The following is a 17,115-nucleotide window of genomic DNA, read 5'->3' on the forward strand; positions in this document are numbered from 1 at the left end:
CAAGATCTTCACCTTGGGAGGATTTCTTCCTATATTATTTCTTTCCTCACGGCACACAAAACATGGCTCCATAGAATGCTCATTTCCTGGTCAAGAAAAAAAGCAAAAGATCAAGAATGGAAGCCAGATATCTTCTTTACCTCCAAGATTTCCCCCTTTCACTTCATGGGTTATGTTGAAAATGGAAATACAGCAGAGTCTCACTGATCCAACATAAACATGTCAGCAGAACATTGGATATGCAAAAATATTGGATAATAAGGAGGGATGCAGGGAAAGTGTATTAAACATCAAATTTAGATATGATTTTACCAATTAAGCAACAAAACATCGTGTTTTACAACACGCCTGCCACTTGTTTGGGAGCGAGGCTGTACTTGTGTGTTGCTGCCTAGAGAAACAGTTGTGGGTCTATGCGGGAGGAAGACTGTGGATAATACAGAACGTTGGATGAGCAAAGGTTGGATAAGCGAGACTGTACTATACCAAGAAATGCAGACATCGAGGTCTTAAGCACACAAATAGATACTAGGAAAGGCAATCAATTATTCTTAATAAATAAGGTAATGAATCCAGAAAGAAAGAACAGGGAGGGAGGGTAAAAAGAATCAGTGATAGAAGGAAAAAATGAAATCTCCTTCCAATATTCCAGAAGGAATTGAAGACTTGGATGTCTGGACAAGCCTTTGAGCATGTCTAGTCCCAATGGTCTGCAGTTAATGCCACAAAACTGCACTTTTGCCCTCTGCCCTTGTTCATCGGCTAACATTTTCACCATCCTATTCCCTGCTCCTGTTTGCAGTTGGTTATGTTTTATGACCGGTCTCATCATAGGTTATTAGGTGCAGTTTGGAGCTTAAACCTTGTTTGATATGTTTTATCTTGTATAGTATTGTGTTTATTGTACATTGTTTTCAGGCACATTGTGTCATATGTAAGCCGCTCTGAGGTTATGATTCTACAAATTAAGCACCAAAACATAATTTGATGCCAAGACAAGTACAGCTCCACCCACAATGCCATTTTCCTGTCAATCTTTCACCTTTGCCCACTTCTCTCTTTTTCCCTTGTTCTTTGTCCAGGAGAAGATTTTCAGCAGCGGAAGGAGAACTAGAGCAAAACAGGCTTTCATACAGGGTCCTAGGAACGTCCTTACAGTGACCGATGCAATAAATCCTGACCAGGAGAAGAACGGGCATCTACTCTGAGCAATCCTCCCTCAAAAGCAGCACCTCAAATGCCTTACTGAGCATGTGCAAAACAGCCTGAAAAGGGGGACGCAGATCAGCCAACATTCCCCAGTGTGTTATATAAAAACATGGGCCTATATGTCTGGCCTCCCAAAGGGAAATCCTAAGAAAACTGAAGCCTGTGGGGAAAAATGTTCCCTGGATGTCTTTTCAAGTAGTATCTAGGAGGTCCTAAATGTTCTCTGCTTTTGAACGGGTTCCATGACAGTCATTCTACAGTATATGTAAATACTAGAGGTGTCTGCAGAATTTGTTTCATTTGTTTGATTTGGGTATTTGTTTCGTACTGTCCATTCGGAAGGCACAAAACGAAATACCCCATTTTCACATGAAACAAAAGGTGAAACGAAAGAGAAAGACTCCTTTCTTTTTTTGTTTCTGGGCCGCGTGGCTTTCCAGGAGAGTTCTTCCGCATGAGTCAAAGGAGGTGATCTTTGGCCAATAAGAGGCCAAGGAAACAATGACGTGGACAGGTTATTTAAGGGGGGGGCTGCCCCTAAAATGGCCATTGCGGTTGCGTCCTTTGCTGCTGCTGCTGAGCTGGGCTGGCTTGCTATCTCTCTTCGCTTCCTTGCCTTGAATTTTGCCTTGCCTTGCTGGTGGGCAAAGATTTGCATTTTAATTTTTGCCTGACTGCGTGGCATATTTTTTAATTTTTCCTCTGAAGGGAAGGATCTGGGATTTCTGAAATGGTGGGGGTGGGTTTGGCTGGGGAGCGAGCTGGGGCTTTGGGGGTGGGGGAAAGAAGCCGCTAGCTTTGCTGTACTTGAATATTTTAAATTATTTAAAACTTTTCTTCTTAATTATTTGTGTAAAACCCCATTTTTCCTCCCCAAGAAAGCCTCAGACCCCCGGGCATCCTACTTATGCCCCAACCCCTTTCCTCATTTCAAAGGGTGGGTGGGCCTCTGTGGGGTGGTTGGTGGGGGCGGCCAGCCAGCGGGACCCTTTGCCTTCCAGGGGTCAGGAAAGCTGGCAGTAGCAACAGCTTCCCATTTCCATATTTGGACCCGTCAAGCACAGATGGCCACCCAACACCCCGATCGGGCCCTCCTCTACCTTGAACCCCATCAGAGTCTTTGAAGATGCCGGCAAGACATGTGGGCGAAACGTCAGAAGAAATTGCTGCTAGAACACATTGGTCACACAGCTCGGAAACCCCAATGATTCCAGCCCTGATTCAGCAATACATTGATAAAATCATTGATTAAAATATTAATTAAAATATTCCCAAAAATATTTATTTAAATATATTAACTCAATTTAAATATATTAAGAGATAAATTACAATACTGGGCTGGGCTGTAGCACAGGTGGTAAATAACCAGCAGTAATAAGGTGGCCAGTTCCAAGCCTGGTCGGGGTGAGCACCCGACCGTCAAGCCCAGCTTACTCTTTACCTAAGCAGTTCAAAAACAGCTTACAGCTGTAAGTAGAGAAATCAAGATACCGCAAATGGCGGGGAAGGTGTTTTACGACACCATAAAAAAAAACAAGACCAGAAATGCAGTGACTGAAAGGAAGGTGGAAGGAGGAAGTCCTGGTGGCTCTTCATCATAGAGAAGGGAGCAACAGCACAAGCTCAACCTCCAAGGCACCAAAAACTGGACTTCAAGACAACGGCCCGGGGCTGTGGCGCAGACGGGAGAGCAAACCAGCTGCAGTTAACTACAATAAATCAGTCATGAGTTCGAGGCCCACTCGGAGCTATGTTGTTTGTCTTTGTCTTATGTTAAAAAGGCATTGAATGTTTGCCTATATGTGTAATGTGATCCGCCCTGAGTCCCCTTCGGGGTGAGAAGGGCGGAATATAAATGCTGTAAATAAATAAATAAATAAACATACCTCCTTCCCATCTGTTATTATTATCTATTTACAGTATTTATAGTCCCCCCTTCTGTCCTGTTATGTTCTCTTATGTCTGTCCAATTGGCATTGAATGCTGTGTATGTGTACTGTGATCCGCCCTGAGTTCCCTTGGGGAGAGATATAGGGCGGAATATAAAAGTGTTGTTGTTGTTATTATTGATGAAAAGTATTTATTTTAATGGGTTTTTTCCCTCTTGTGTATAGTATGTTTTATTCCAGCACAAAACTGTATGCCTTGTGATGTTTTCATGTTGTAATTTAATTTTTTTACGGATGCTTTTTGTTTTTGTACTGAGTACGTATATTGTGTTTTTGTTGTGGGCTGCCCCGAGTCCCTTTTGGGAGAGGGGCCGGGACACAAATAAAGTTTATTATTATCATCATCATCATCATCATCATTATTTAGAATCATAAAAATATTCACAAATATATTTGCAGAAATATACATTGAATTCCGCCTAAAGATTAATCACAAAATGCTCACAAAAATATTTGCAGAAACGTGTTGTCCAAGGAAGGCTTTCATGGGTAGAATCACTGGGTTGCTGTGAATTTTCTGGGCTGCCTGGCCATGTTCCAGAAGCATTCTCTCCTGACGTTTCACCCACATCTGAGGCAGATAAACTCAGAGGTCTGTTGGGAACGAGGCCAGCGATCTTTATTTCCCTGTGGGATGATGATGTCCAGGGCGGGAGGGAGGAAGGGAATCCCCTGACCCCACCGACTTTGACACGAAATATACTGCAGTCTCATCTTCTAATAATAATAATAATAATAATAATAATAATAATAATAAGTTTATTTATATCCCGCCTCCATCTCCCCCGAAGGGGACTCGGGGCGGCTTACAGCAAAATCAGATACAAAACAATGTTAAAATAAAATATGAAACATCAAAGAACAATAACAAAAACCAATAATAATATATACACAGCAACCGAAAAAACACAACGCGGCATTAAAACATCAAATTAAAAACAATGAGGTTGCAATAGTGGATAAGCAAGGTGCACATTATAAGTTACAGATTTTTAAATAGATAAAGTGCAATAGATTCATTTAAGGTCACATTGGGTAGGGAGGAGCCCTGAATTAATATCACGTAATCAGGAAAAAAGCGACCAGTACAAAAAGGTCGAGGAGTATAATTGTAATTATGATGGGCGATCTTAATGGCCTGATTATGGACTATGTTAATCAATGGGATTATTTATCCTCCCCCCCCCCCCCCCGGATTGGAAGTGGTTGTGATTATCATTGATTGTCATTTTTAGTGTAAAATGTTATTTTGCGTAATAATGTGTTTTTATATTGCTATGTACTGTATGTTGTGTTTATTGTAAACCATTAATCAATGGGATTATTTATACTCCCCCCCCCCCCCCCCCGGATTGGAAGCGGTTGTGATTATCATTGATTGATGTGAAATTGTCTTATTGTTTTACTGCTGTTATTGTATTTTTATATCGGGCATGGCCCCATGTAAGCCGCTCCGAGTCCCTCCGGGGAGATGGGGCGGGGTATAAAAATAAAGTTATTATTATTATTATTGTCATTTTTAGTGTAAAATTTTATTTTGCGTAATAATGTGTTTTTATATTGCTATGTACTGTATGTTGTGTTTATTGTAAACCGTTAATCAATGGGATTATTTATACTCCCCCCCCCCCCCCGGATTGGAAGCAGTTGTGATTATCATTGATTGATGTGAAATTGTCTTATTGTTTTACTGCTGTTATTGTATTTTTATATCGGGCATGGCCCCATGTAAGCCGCTCCGAGTCCCTCCGGGGAGATGGGGCGGGGTATAAAAATAAAGTTATTATTATTATTATTATTGTCATTTTTAGTGTAAAATTTTATTTTGCGTAATAATGTTTTTATATTGCTATGTACTGTATGTTGTGTTTATTGTTGCAAACTGCACTGAGTCCCTTTTGGGAGATAGGGTGGTATATAAATAAAGTTTTATTATTATTATTATCACTGATGAGCACTGAATGGCCTTGCAGCCCCGAGGCTGGTTCCTGCCTGGGGGAATCCTTCGCTGGCCCTGACTGTTCCGTGCCCGGAATCCCCCTGTTTTCAGGGTTTTGTACCTTATTTGTTGTCCTGGTTTTAGAAGATTTTCAACACTACATTCTGAACGGTAATCAGGGGGTTGGTGGCAAATGATTGTGATTTTGTTTTATGCCTTTTGATTTTATTTGTGAGTTTTTCTGTATTTGACGCCACTGTATGCTTGTAAGCCGCCGCGAGTCCCTCTGGGGCAGGCATGGGGAACCTTCGGCTCTCCAGGTGTTTTGGACTTCAACTCCCACAATTCCTAACAGCCTACCGGCTGTTAGGAATTGTGGGAGTTGAAGTCCAAAACACCTGGAGAGCCGAAGGTTCCCCATGCCTGCGAGTCTGGGGAGATGGAGGCGGGGTAGAAAAATAAAATCATGAGGATGATGATGATAACCTTCCCCTTGCTTGCCTCAGCCCAACCACAGTCCTTTCCCCTCCCTCCCTCCCTCCCTCTCTCCCGCCCTGGACGTCAGTCACTCCACAGGGACGTCAACATGGGCCCCGCCCAAGGCCTCCCCTCAAGGCCCTCCGAGGAAGGCGGCCTTCCTGCCACAGGGGTGTGTGGGCGGAACGTCAGGAGGGAATGCCTCTGGAGGAGGGCCAGGCCGCCCGCCCGCCCGCCCGCCACACGGCGACCCCGGAGATCAGGCTCCTTGGCGGGCGGGCGGGCGGGTCCCTTCGGGGCAGGCCGCGCCGCCATTCTCTCTCTCTCTCCCTGGGGTCCCCCGTGGCCGTGGAGGGCCACTCCACCCCTCTCCCCTCACCTCCTTCCTTCCTCGGCCTCCGGGCTCCGAGCGAGGCTTCCTTCCTTCCTTCCTTCCTTCCTTCCTTCCTTCCTTCCTTTTCTCCCGCCTCAGCCTCCCAAAATGGCGCCGCTCCGAGAGGGGGCTGCGTGACGTCACCACCTCCCTCCCTTCCTCCTTCGGAAGAGGCGGGGCCCGTGCGGAGCAGCCGCGCTCCTGATTGGCCGCCCAGGGTCCGCCTGGCTGTCGCTCTGGGACGGAGCTCATTGGCATGTTTAAAGGGGAAGCGGCGGGTGCGAGGGAGGCCCGGCCCGGCCCGGCCCGCGCCCGCCTCGAGTCCTGGCGCGGAAGAGGCCTCTCCGGCCACGCCGCCCAAGCCCCGCCCGGTGGCCCAGGAGCGGGACAGGCGCCTCCCACGCCCCCCCCCCCGTCCACTCCCCGCTGTTGGGAAAGGCTTTCATGGCCAGTCCCAAGCCCAAGGCAAGCTTGGTGCGAGTACGCATGCCCAGCGTGGAAGACACCTCCCCTCGTTCACACCGTGGAGGCAGCTCTGAAGGAGACAGGCCGCGCGCGTCCTCCCAGGGTGTCCCTGCCCCAAACACCGCTGGAGAAATCCTTCTGCTTGGCCGGCATCGCCCCACCCGGCATCCGTGGGGAAGGACATCCGCCAGTCAAGAAAGGGCCAAGGCAGGGACCTCTCCGGCCCAGCCCCTGGTCGGATATCAGACACCAACGCCTTACGTCAGGAAATAAGTTCCGAAGGTCCACAGAGACAGTCACTGGGACACCTCAGCAGTCAAGAGTCCAAAGGTGGCAGGCTAAGACCGGAGACCTCAATCCGTGGCTGAGGTGGGAGGAGAGACTCCCTCCTGGGCGGACAGAGGACGGGGCCACGTGGAAGGAAGGAAGGAAGGAAGGAAGGAAGGAAGGAAGGAAGGAAGGAAGGAAGGAAGGAAGGAAGGAAGGAAGGAAGAGCCTGCGCTCCCTCCGGCACCACGAGACCCAGAGGCGGCCTTCCTCCAAGCCCCAGTTCCCACGGCAAAGGCAGCAGCAGAAGCAGAAACAGGAACCGGCCCAGTAATTGATCGAGGGAGTGAGAGAAGGCAGCAAAGGGGCAGTGGAGGCAGAAGCAGGGGCCTGGCCGCCTCTTCCAGGCTCCTGCTTCTGCCCCACGGCTGCCTGTTTCCTGCCCTCCCTCACTCTCACTCACCTGCCCTCCCTCGCTCTCGCTCACTCACCTGCCCTCCCTCCCTCGCTCACACTCACTCACCTGCCCTCCCTCGCTCTCGCTCACTCACCTGCCCTCCCTCCCTCCCTCACTCTCACTCACCTGCCCTCCCTCGCTCTCACTCACTCACCTGCCCTCCCTCGCTCACACTCACTCACCTGCCCTCCCTCGCTCTCGCTCACTCACCTGCCCTCCCTCACTCACTCACTCGCCCTCCCTCACTCTCACTCACCTGCCCTCCCTCGCTCTCACTCACTCACCTTCCCTCCCTCCCTCTCACTCACTCACCTGCCCTCCCTCGCTCTCACTCACTCACCTGCCCTCCCTCGCTCTCACTCACTCACCTGCCCTCCCTCCCTCGCTCACACTCACTCACCTGCCCTCCCTCACTCACTCACTCGCCCTCCCTCACTCTCACTCACTCACCTGCCCTCCCTCGCTCTCACTCACTCACCTTCCCTCCCTCGCTCTCGCTCACTCACCTGCCCTCCCTCACTCACTCACTCGCCCTCCCTCACTCTCACTCACTCACCTGCCCTCCCTCGCTCTCACTCACTCACCTTCCCTCCCTCCCTCTCACTCACTCACCTGCCCTCCCTCCCTCTCACTCACTCACCTGCCCTCCCTCGCTCACACTCACTCACCTGCCCTCCCTCGCTCTCACTCACTCACCTGCCCTCCCTCGCTCTCACTCACTCACCTGCCCTCCCTCCCTCTCACTCACTCACCTGCCCTCCCTCACTCTCACTCACTCACCTGCCCTCCCTCGCTCACACTCACTCACCTGCCCTCCCTCGCTCTCACTCACTCACCTTCCCTCCCTCCCTCTCACTCACTCACCTGCCCTCCCTCCCTCTCACTCACTCACCTGCCCTCCCTCGCTCTCACTCACTCACCTGCCCTCCCTCGCTCACACTCACTCACCTGCCCTCCCTCGCTCTCGCTCACTCACCTGCCCTCCCTCACTCACTCACTCGCCCTCCCTCACTCTCACTCACCTGCCCTCCCTCGCTCTCACTCACTCACCTTCCCTCCCTCCCTCTCACTCACTCACCTGCCCTCCCTCGCTCTCACTCACTCACCTGCCCTCCCTCGCTCTCACTCACTCACCTGCCCTCCCTCCCTCGCTCACACTCACTCACCTGCCCTCCCTCACTCACTCACTCTCCCTCCCTCACTCTCACTCACTCACCTGCCCTCCCTCGCTCTCACTCACTCACCTTCCCTCCCTCGCTCTCACTCACTCACCTGCCCTCCCTCCCTCGCTCTCGCTCACTCACCTGCCCTCCCTCACTCACTCACTCGCCCTCCCTCACTCTCACTCACTCACCTGCCCTCCCTCGCTCTCACTCACTCACCTTCCCTCCCTCTCACTCACTCACCTGCCCTCCCTCCCTCTCACTCACTCACCTGCCCTCCCTCGCTCTCACTCACTCACCTGCCCTCCCTCGCTCTCACTCACTCACCTGCCCTCCCTCGCTCTCACTCACTCACCTGCCCTCCCTCCCTCTCACTCACTCACCTGCCCTCCCTCGCTCTCACTCACTCACCTGCCCTCCCTCGCTCTCGCTCACTCACCTGCCCTCCCTCCCTCGCTCACACTCACTCACCTGCCCTCCCTCGCTCTCACTCACTCACCTGCCCTCCCTCGCTCACACTCACTCACCTGCCCTCCCTCGCTCTCGCTCACTCACCTGCCCTCCCTCACTCACTCACTCACCCTCCCTCACTCTCACTCACTCACCTGCCCTCCCTCGCTCTCACTCACTCACCTTCCCTCCCTCCCTCTCACTCACTCACCTGCCCTCCCTCGCTCTCACTCACTCACCTGCCCTCCCTCACTCTCACTCACTCACCAAGCTGGGTCCGAGCAGTGGCAGCAGGACCAGGACCCAGCCCAGTGAGTGAGCGAGAGAGCGAGGGAGGGCTGGTGGGGGAAGGCGGCAAAGGGGCAGTGGGGGCAGAAGCAGGGTCCTGGCCGCCTCTTCCAGGCTCCTGCCCCACGGCTGCCTTTGTTTCCTGCCCTCACTCTCACTCACTCACCTGCCCTCCCTCACTCTTGCTCACTCACCTGCCCTCCCTCACTCTCACTCACCTGCCCTCCCTCACTCTTGCTCACTCACCTGCCCTCCCTCACTCTCACTCACCTGCCCTCCCTCACTCTTGCTCACTCACCTGCCCTCCCTCACTCTCACTCACCTGCCCTCCCTCACTCTTGCTCACTCACCTGCCCTCCCTCACTCTCACTCACCTGCCCTCCCTCACTCTTGCTCACTCACCTGCCCTCCCTCACTCTCACTCACCTGCCCTCCCTCACTCTTGCTCACTCACCTGCCCTCCCTCACTCTCACTCACCTGCCCTCCCTCACTCTTGCTCACTCACCTGCCCTCCCTCACTCTCACTCACCTGCCCTCCCTCACTCTTGCTCACTCACCTGCCCTCCCTCACTCTCACTCACTCACCTGCCCCCCCTCGCTCACTCACCTGCCCTCCCTCACTCTCACTCACTCACCAAGCTGGGTCCGAGCAGTAGCAGCAGGACCAGGACCCAGCCCAGTGAGTGAGCGAGAGAGCGAGGGAGGGCTGGTGGGGGAGTGGGGGAAGGCGGCAAAGGGGCAGTGGGGGCAGAAGCAGGGGCCTGGCCGCCTCTTCCAGGCGGCTGCCTGTTTCCTGCCCTCACTCTCACTCACTCACCTGCCCTCCCTCGCTCACACTCACTCACCTGCCCTCCCTCGCTCTCGCTCACTCACCTGCCCTCCCTCACTCACTCACTCACCCTCCCTCACTCTCACTCACTCACCTGCCCTCCCTCACTCTTGCTCACTCACCTGCCCTCCCTCGCTCTCACTCACTCACCTGCCCTCCCTCCCTCGCTCTCACTCACTCACCTGCCCTCCCTCGCTCTCACTCACTCACCTGCCCTCCCTCACTCTCACTCACTCACCTGCCCTCCCTCGCTCTCACTCACTCACCTGCCCTCCCTCCCTCGCTCTCACTCACTCGCCTGCCCTCCCTCGCTCTCACTCACTCACCTGCCCTCCCTCCCTCACTCTCACTCACTCGCCTGCCCTCCCTCGCTCTCGCTCACTCACCTGCCCTCCCTCGCTCTCGCTCACTCGCCTGCCCTCCCTCGCTCTCGCTTACTCACCTGCCCTCCCTCGCCCTCGCTCACTCACCTGCCCTCCCTCGCTCTCACTCACTCACCTGCCCTCCCTCACTCTCACTCACTCACCTGCCTTCCCTCACTCTCACTCACTCACCTGCCCTCCCTCGCTCTCACTCACTCACCTGCCCTCCCTCGCTCTCACTCACTCACCTGCCCTCCCTCACTCTCACTCACTCTCCTGCCCTCCCTCGCACTCACTCACTCACCTGCCCTCCCTCGCTCTCACTCACTCACCTGCCCTCCCTCACTCTCACTCACTCACCTGCCTTCCCTCACTCTCACTCACTCACCTGCCCTCCCTCACTCTCACTCACTCACCTGCCTTCCCTCACTCTCACTCACTCACCTGCCCTCCCTCGCTCTCACTCACTCACCTGCCCTCCCTCGCTCTCACTCACTCACCTGCCCTCCCTCACTCTCACTCACTCTCCTGCCCTCCCTCGCCCTCGCTCACTCACCTGCCCTCCCTCGCTCTCACTCACTCACCTGCCCTCCCTCACTCTCACTCACTCACCTGCCTTCCCTCACTCTCACTCACTCACCTGCCCTCCCTCGCTCTCACTCACTCACCTGCCCTCCCTCGCTCTCACTCACTCACCTGCCCTCCCTCACTCTCACTCACTCTCCTGCCCTCCCTCGCACTCACTCACTCACCTGCCCTCCCTCGCTCTCACTCACTCACTCACCTGCCCTCCCTCCCTCGCTCTCACTCACTCACCTGCCCTCCCTCGCTCTCGCTGACTCACCTGCCCTCCCTCGCTCTCGCTCACTCACCTGCCCTCCCTCACTCTCGCTCACTCACCTGCCCTCCCTCGCTCACACTCACTCACCTGCCCTCCCTCGCTCACTCACCTGCCCTCCCTCGCTCTCGCTCACTCACCTGCCCTCCCTCGCTCACACTCACTCACCTGCCCTCCCTCGCTCACTCACCTGCCCTCCCTCGCTCACACTAACTCACCTGCCCTCCCTCGCTCACTCACCTGCCCTCCCTCGCTCTCACTCACTCACCTGCCCTCCCTCGCTCTCACTCACTCACCTGCCCTCCCTCGCTCTCACTCACTCACCTGCCCTCCCTCGCTCTCACTCACTCACCTGCCCTCCCTCGCTCTCACTCACTCACCTGCCCTCCCTCACTCTCGCTCACTCACCTGCCCTCCCTCACTCTCGCTCACTCACCTGCCCTCCCTCGCTCTCGCTCACTCACCTGCCCTCCCTCGCTCTCGCTCACTCACCTGCCCTCCCTCGCTCTCGCTCACTCACCTGCCCTCCCTCGCTCTCGCTCACTCACCTGCCCTCCCTCGCTCTCACTCACTCACCTGCCCTCCCTCGCTCTCACTCACTCACCTCCCTCCCTCGCTCACACTCACTCACCAGGCTGGGTCCCGGCAGTGGTGGCAGGAACAGGACCCGGCCCAGTGAGTGAGTGAGAGAGGGAGGGAGGGCTTGTTAGGGAGTGAGGGAAGGCGGCAAAGGGGCAGTGGGGGCAGAAGCAGGGGCCTGGCTGCCTCTTCCAGGCTCCTGCCCCACGGCTGCCTTTGTTTCCTGCCCTCGCTCTCGCTCACTCATCTGCCCTCCCTCGCTCTCGCTCACTCACCTGCCCTCCCTCGCTCTCGCTCACTCACCTTCCCTCCCTTGCTCTCACTCACTCACCTGCCCTCCCTCGCTCTCACTCACTCACCTGCCCTCCCTCACTCTCACTCACTCACCTGCCCTCCCTCACTCTCACTCACTCACCTGCCCTCCCTCGCTCACACTCACTCACCTGCCCTCCCTCGCTCTCACTCACTCACCTGCCCTCTCTCGCTCACACTCACTCACCTGCCCTCCCTCGCTCTCACTCACTCACCTTCCCTCACTCTCACTCACTCACCTGCCCTCCCTCGCTCTCACTCACTCACCTGCCCTCCCTCGCTCTCACTCACTCACCTGCCCTCCCTCACTCTCACTCACTCACCTGCCCTCCCTCGCTCACACTCACTCACGAGGCTGGGTCCCGGCAGTGGTGGCAGGAACAGGTCCCAGCCCAGTGAGTGAGTGAGAGCTTGAGGGCGAGCAAGAAAGGGGCAGCAGTGGCAGGAGCAGGACCCGGCCCAGTGAGTGAGTGAGAGAGAGAGCGAGCGAGGGAGGGCTGGTGAGTGAGGGACGGTGGCAAAGGGGCAGTGCCAATCCTGCCACAGCTGATGTTGTTAGTGGGCATATAATCTATGTTGGTTTCCTCTGCACGTGTGGTGTGGTGCTCAGTAATAGGTTCTCTTTGAGTTCCTTTGTTAACTTGCAAGTCCTCTGGCTGTAGTGCTTGCTGGGGAGGAATCTTATCTTTTTGTCTTGTATAAATGGAAACATTCTTTTGTGGATACATTGCTTCTTCCTTATGATGTGATGTATTTATTTCCTGTGGAAGTGGCATGCTAGTTCCTGGTGGGGCAAAATCATAACTTTGGCCATTGGGAGCCATGTGCCACATGCTTCCAGGGTGGTGATAGTAGTCTATGGGCACTTGTTCCCGCTGTTTCCTCCTCCTCTCACTTCTGCGTCCTCTTTCTTTTACATGCTGGCTCGAACTGGAGGAGGAGGAGGAGGAGGAGGAGGAGGAGGAGGAGGAGGAGTTTCTGCTGGAGCTGCAGCTGCCAGAAGGGGAGGCTCGGCATCGAGCTCCTCTACGCCTGCGGGATCCATGGGGAGGGCTTTTGTTTCGAGGCTCCTCTTTGTAGTGCTTTGAGGCGCTCTGGCTCCCACGCGAGACTCCGGAGTGCTGGGAGGAGCTTCGGGAGCGATGCGAGCCTCCTTTGAGACCGGCAAGGGAGAAGCCAACCTCCGTCCCGGCTTGTGTTGTGTGCCTCGGGACCGTCCAAGATGGGCATTGCGGGTGTCGAACCCGTGGCCTTACCTGGCCTGTGCTGTTCAGCCATTATTTGTGGAGAAGTTTGTTTTGGCTGTTCAAACCTCGTAAGTTCAGGAGAGGGTCCTTTCTGATTTCCCTGCACCTCGTAAGCAGCCTGCCTTGGTGGCGGTGCTGAGGGAGGTTGGCACATCGCTTGCGAGTAGGTACCTTCATCTTGCTCTTTCGACTTTGTTGAGGAAAGAGGTTCCTGGCCGTTGGCGCCATCTTGCAGAGCCGTTTTGACGGTGGTTGTTTTTGGTTTTTTAAATTTCTTTTTCTCAAACCCCTGTTTTATTTGGGTGTTTTGGACATGAATTGGTGAGGAATTTTGGCTCTCCCAAATAGATGAGGGTAGTAGTGCTTGCTCATCAAGCATTGCTTTAAGTCTTGTCTCCCTATTTTTCCTGGCCTGAGGGGTAAAACCCTGGCAAATGGTGCAAGATTGTCTCACGTGCCCTTCTCCTAGGCACAGGAGGCCCTTGGAGTGGCCATCAGACTCAGGTAATTTACCCCCGCAGGAGGAGCATCTTTTAAATGCTGTAGATTCTTCTCCATCTTTTGTTTATCTTCTTTGACTTCTTTCATCTCTTTTTGTAGGTCTTTTATTTCTTTCTTCACTTCTACAAATTCTTCTGATAGTTCTTTTCTCATATCTATCATCTGCTCTTGTAGAGTTTTTTGTACAGCTTTTAAATGCTGTAGATGATGCCATCGGTAGAATGGATGCCTCAATGAGGGTAGCAGTAGAAGAATTCACTATTGCTGTCAAGCGGAAAAAGGGGAACTGAGGCGGTTGCCCATTGCACGGGCTATATATAGGGAAGTGGGCGGGGCCTCGGCCAGATATGATCTAGAAAGCTCTAGAACAGGCATGGGGAACCTTCGGCTCTCCAGGTGTTTTGGACTTCAACTCCCACAATTCCTAACAGCCGGTAGGCTGTTAGGAATTGTGGGAGTTGAAGTCCAAAACACCTGGAGAGCCGAAGGTTCCCCATGCCTGCTCTAGAAGGTTCCGTAAGCTGTCAGCATAGCTGAGGGATACCATATGTGCGAATTTCACAGGTGACCACGATGGAGAACCACAATTCAATCAAAGCCAGAATACTTCCTTCCAAGGATGACAGATTCGGAAACTGAGCTGGACACTAACAAAGGCATTTTGTGTGTAGACGTGGCCACGGCAGCCAGGATGGTCTCGGCCAGAGACTGGAAATCAGACGAAATTCCCTCCCAAGAGGAATGGCCGCATAAAAGGAGTGAAATTGTGGACAAGGGTGAACTCACTCCTTTTACGAAGAAACAAACAGGGAGACCCATCAAACCTACACGTTTCACGGACGATATGAAGCCAGAAGGAACAAGAGAAAAGAAACGGTAACAGACAGGAAGAAAAGGGGGAAAGGGAACAAAGATAAAAGAAGACGAAGAACAATTCAACTTATTCGGCAAAGAAGAAGAATGGAAGCCAAAACCACCTCTGCCCCCCCGTTCCCCTTCCTGCCCCCCTGCTTTCCTCCCCCGTCCCTTCCCCCCCTCCCAAGACCCCCTTTCCCTCTCCCTCGCCTATTTACCTAGAGATTTCCCCCCACCCAATATACGGAGTTCCCACCCTGAAAGTTTGTTTTTTTATCATTACCTACTTGTAAAACCCTAATAATTTTTTTTAAAAAGAACCCATCAGTTTACACCAAGGGAGCTGATCCCAGAGGGATAAACAACATTTTGAACCAAAAATTGAATCAGGTTCCATGCCTGGGGCTCAATTAACATTTGTCCTGTTTCCAGTTGTAAAAGTGCATTTGGCACACAACTAGGAAGGCCAGGAGAGATCTGCAAACCTTCATCCGTGTGGAATCCACGGCAGCACAATTACCATATGCACAGCACCACGTAGCATCTCTGGCAGTGCCTTAGCATTGAAGACGTGTTTAGCTGATGGAACACATTGTCTTCCTTTAACAAAAAAGGATGCAAGTGACTTGATGCTTTTCCAGGCATTTGCAATGGCATTAGTAGAGTCAGATTTCCAGATTTCAGCTGCTCAAGTGGATGCTCATTTATTTGTCCCTTCTGTAGGCTTTGTTTCCTAGTAAAAACTAGGACTTTGGACTTATTGTAATTAAGTAATGGCTTTTCAGTTTTGCAATGCCCACCCCGAGCATTCAATAACCACCGCATCATCTGCATGAAGGAGGGTTGACAGAGGTCTACCTACTAGGTTAGGAGGACGTAAAGTTGAGCCAGAGAGACTCCTGGCCAAAGAACATATGTAAATATTGAGCAAGGAAGGTGCCAGCACACCACTTGGACTTACACCTGCATGTGCTGGGATGATCTGGGTCAAGGGGCCTACCCTCTTCCATCTCACTTTCAAACATGTTTCCGCATAAAGGCTATGGATTAACATCAACAGGCGCCTGTCAATATTGCTTATCTCCAATTCCCGCCACAACCTCGTCTGGAGGAATCCTATCAAATGAAGACTCAAAGTCAATGAAGGTTGTATAACGGGCTCCCTGGATCCTAGAGGAATATTTATCCACAATATGGGGTAAAACTATACCATGGCCTCCAGTAGAGCATCCCAGTCTAAAACCTGCCTAATGGTCTTCCAGAAGGTTTTCCTCTTCCATTCAGATGGTTTTCCAAGGAGATGATGAGCGTACAGCGTGCTGATTACACTTGGAGAGCTAATTGCTCTCTAGTTTTCAGGGCCTGGACTTTTCCCTTCCTTGTAGACTGGAATGATGTTATCCAGCTCAGGTCTTGACAGGAATGTAAGAAACTACTGGGCCCGTTTTACTATCCAATCCCCTAGAGCAGTGATGGACAACCTTTTGAACTTGGTGTGTCAAAATTCGCAAAAAACAAAACCCCCGAGCATGACTCAAGTGGTGTGTCACTTCAGGAAGAAAATTTCACGACATTTATAGTTTAATAACAAAAATATATAATTGTAATATATAACTGTACTAGCTGTGCCCGCCACGTGTTGCTGTGGCTGAAGGGAAATCATTTGTTGACCAGGTGGAATAGCAGTGAATAGTCTTGCAGCCGTAAAGTCTGGGTGTTTTCTGGTTACGTGAATCCTTGTTTGGTGAGGTGGAATAGAATGGAATAGGTTTTCTGCTTGGAAGGCTGGGTACTTGCGTTGTAGAGAAATGGTTTTTTAGATCATTTGAATTGCACTGAATAGCCTCGGTGTTTGAAAGACTGACTGCTTTCTACATAGGGGCATCCTTTCTTGGGCAGGCTGAATGAGACAGAGTAGCCTTATGGCTTGAAACCCCGAGGGTGTACTATGAAGGGGAAATCTTGCTTGGTTAGGTGAACAGCACTGAATAGCCTTGCTGTTTGGAAGCCTGGTTGCTTCCTGCCTAGGGGAATCCTTTGTTGGGAGGTGTTAGCTGGCCCTGGTTGTTTCGTGTGTGGTATTTCCATTTTCAGAGTGTTGTTCTTTATGTAATGTCCTGATTTTAGAGATTATATTGTTCTGTATTATTACACCACAGTAATGTTAGGTGTTCTATTTGTCGCCTGAGAGTACAGGCAGGCGGGCGGCCCCTCTTTCCAATCCCTGGAAGAGAGAGAGAGGCCCAGGCAGCTGAGGCTGGGAAGGGAGGGGGAAAGGGGGGGAGGGGGTGGCTCCCCAATGGACCTGCCTAGGCCTTTGCCTCTCCAGGCCTGGCCCATGTGGACACGCCCGGGGAGGGGTGTGTTCCCGCCCTTGCAACCACCCCTGCCTCCGCCTTTGCAGGCGTCCATCTCAAACAACCCCCCCCCCCAAACCCAAACCTTGGGGCCTGGCAGCCTGCGTCCGGCTGGCGGGAGGCCGTGGTGGGTCTTCGCGGGGGGGGGGGGGGGGCGCGGACCCAACTTTGTGGAAGGCCCCCCCGACCTTCGGCTT

At 52.8% G+C, this 17,115-nt stretch overlaps 1 protein-coding gene across 1 annotated transcript in view; it reads right to left on the reverse strand.

Moving 5' to 3' along the window:
• Window positions 1-17,115, reverse strand: part of LOC134297958 (zinc finger protein 850-like) — a 103,173-nt gene that overhangs the window by 54,487 nt on the left and 31,571 nt on the right. The gene's annotated exons all lie outside the window — the stretch shown is intronic.

This window comes from Anolis carolinensis, chromosome 3 (assembly GCF_035594765.1).
Source record: "Anolis carolinensis isolate JA03-04 chromosome 3, rAnoCar3.1.pri, whole genome shotgun sequence".
Taxonomy (NCBI): domain Eukaryota; kingdom Metazoa; phylum Chordata; class Lepidosauria; order Squamata; family Dactyloidae; genus Anolis; species Anolis carolinensis.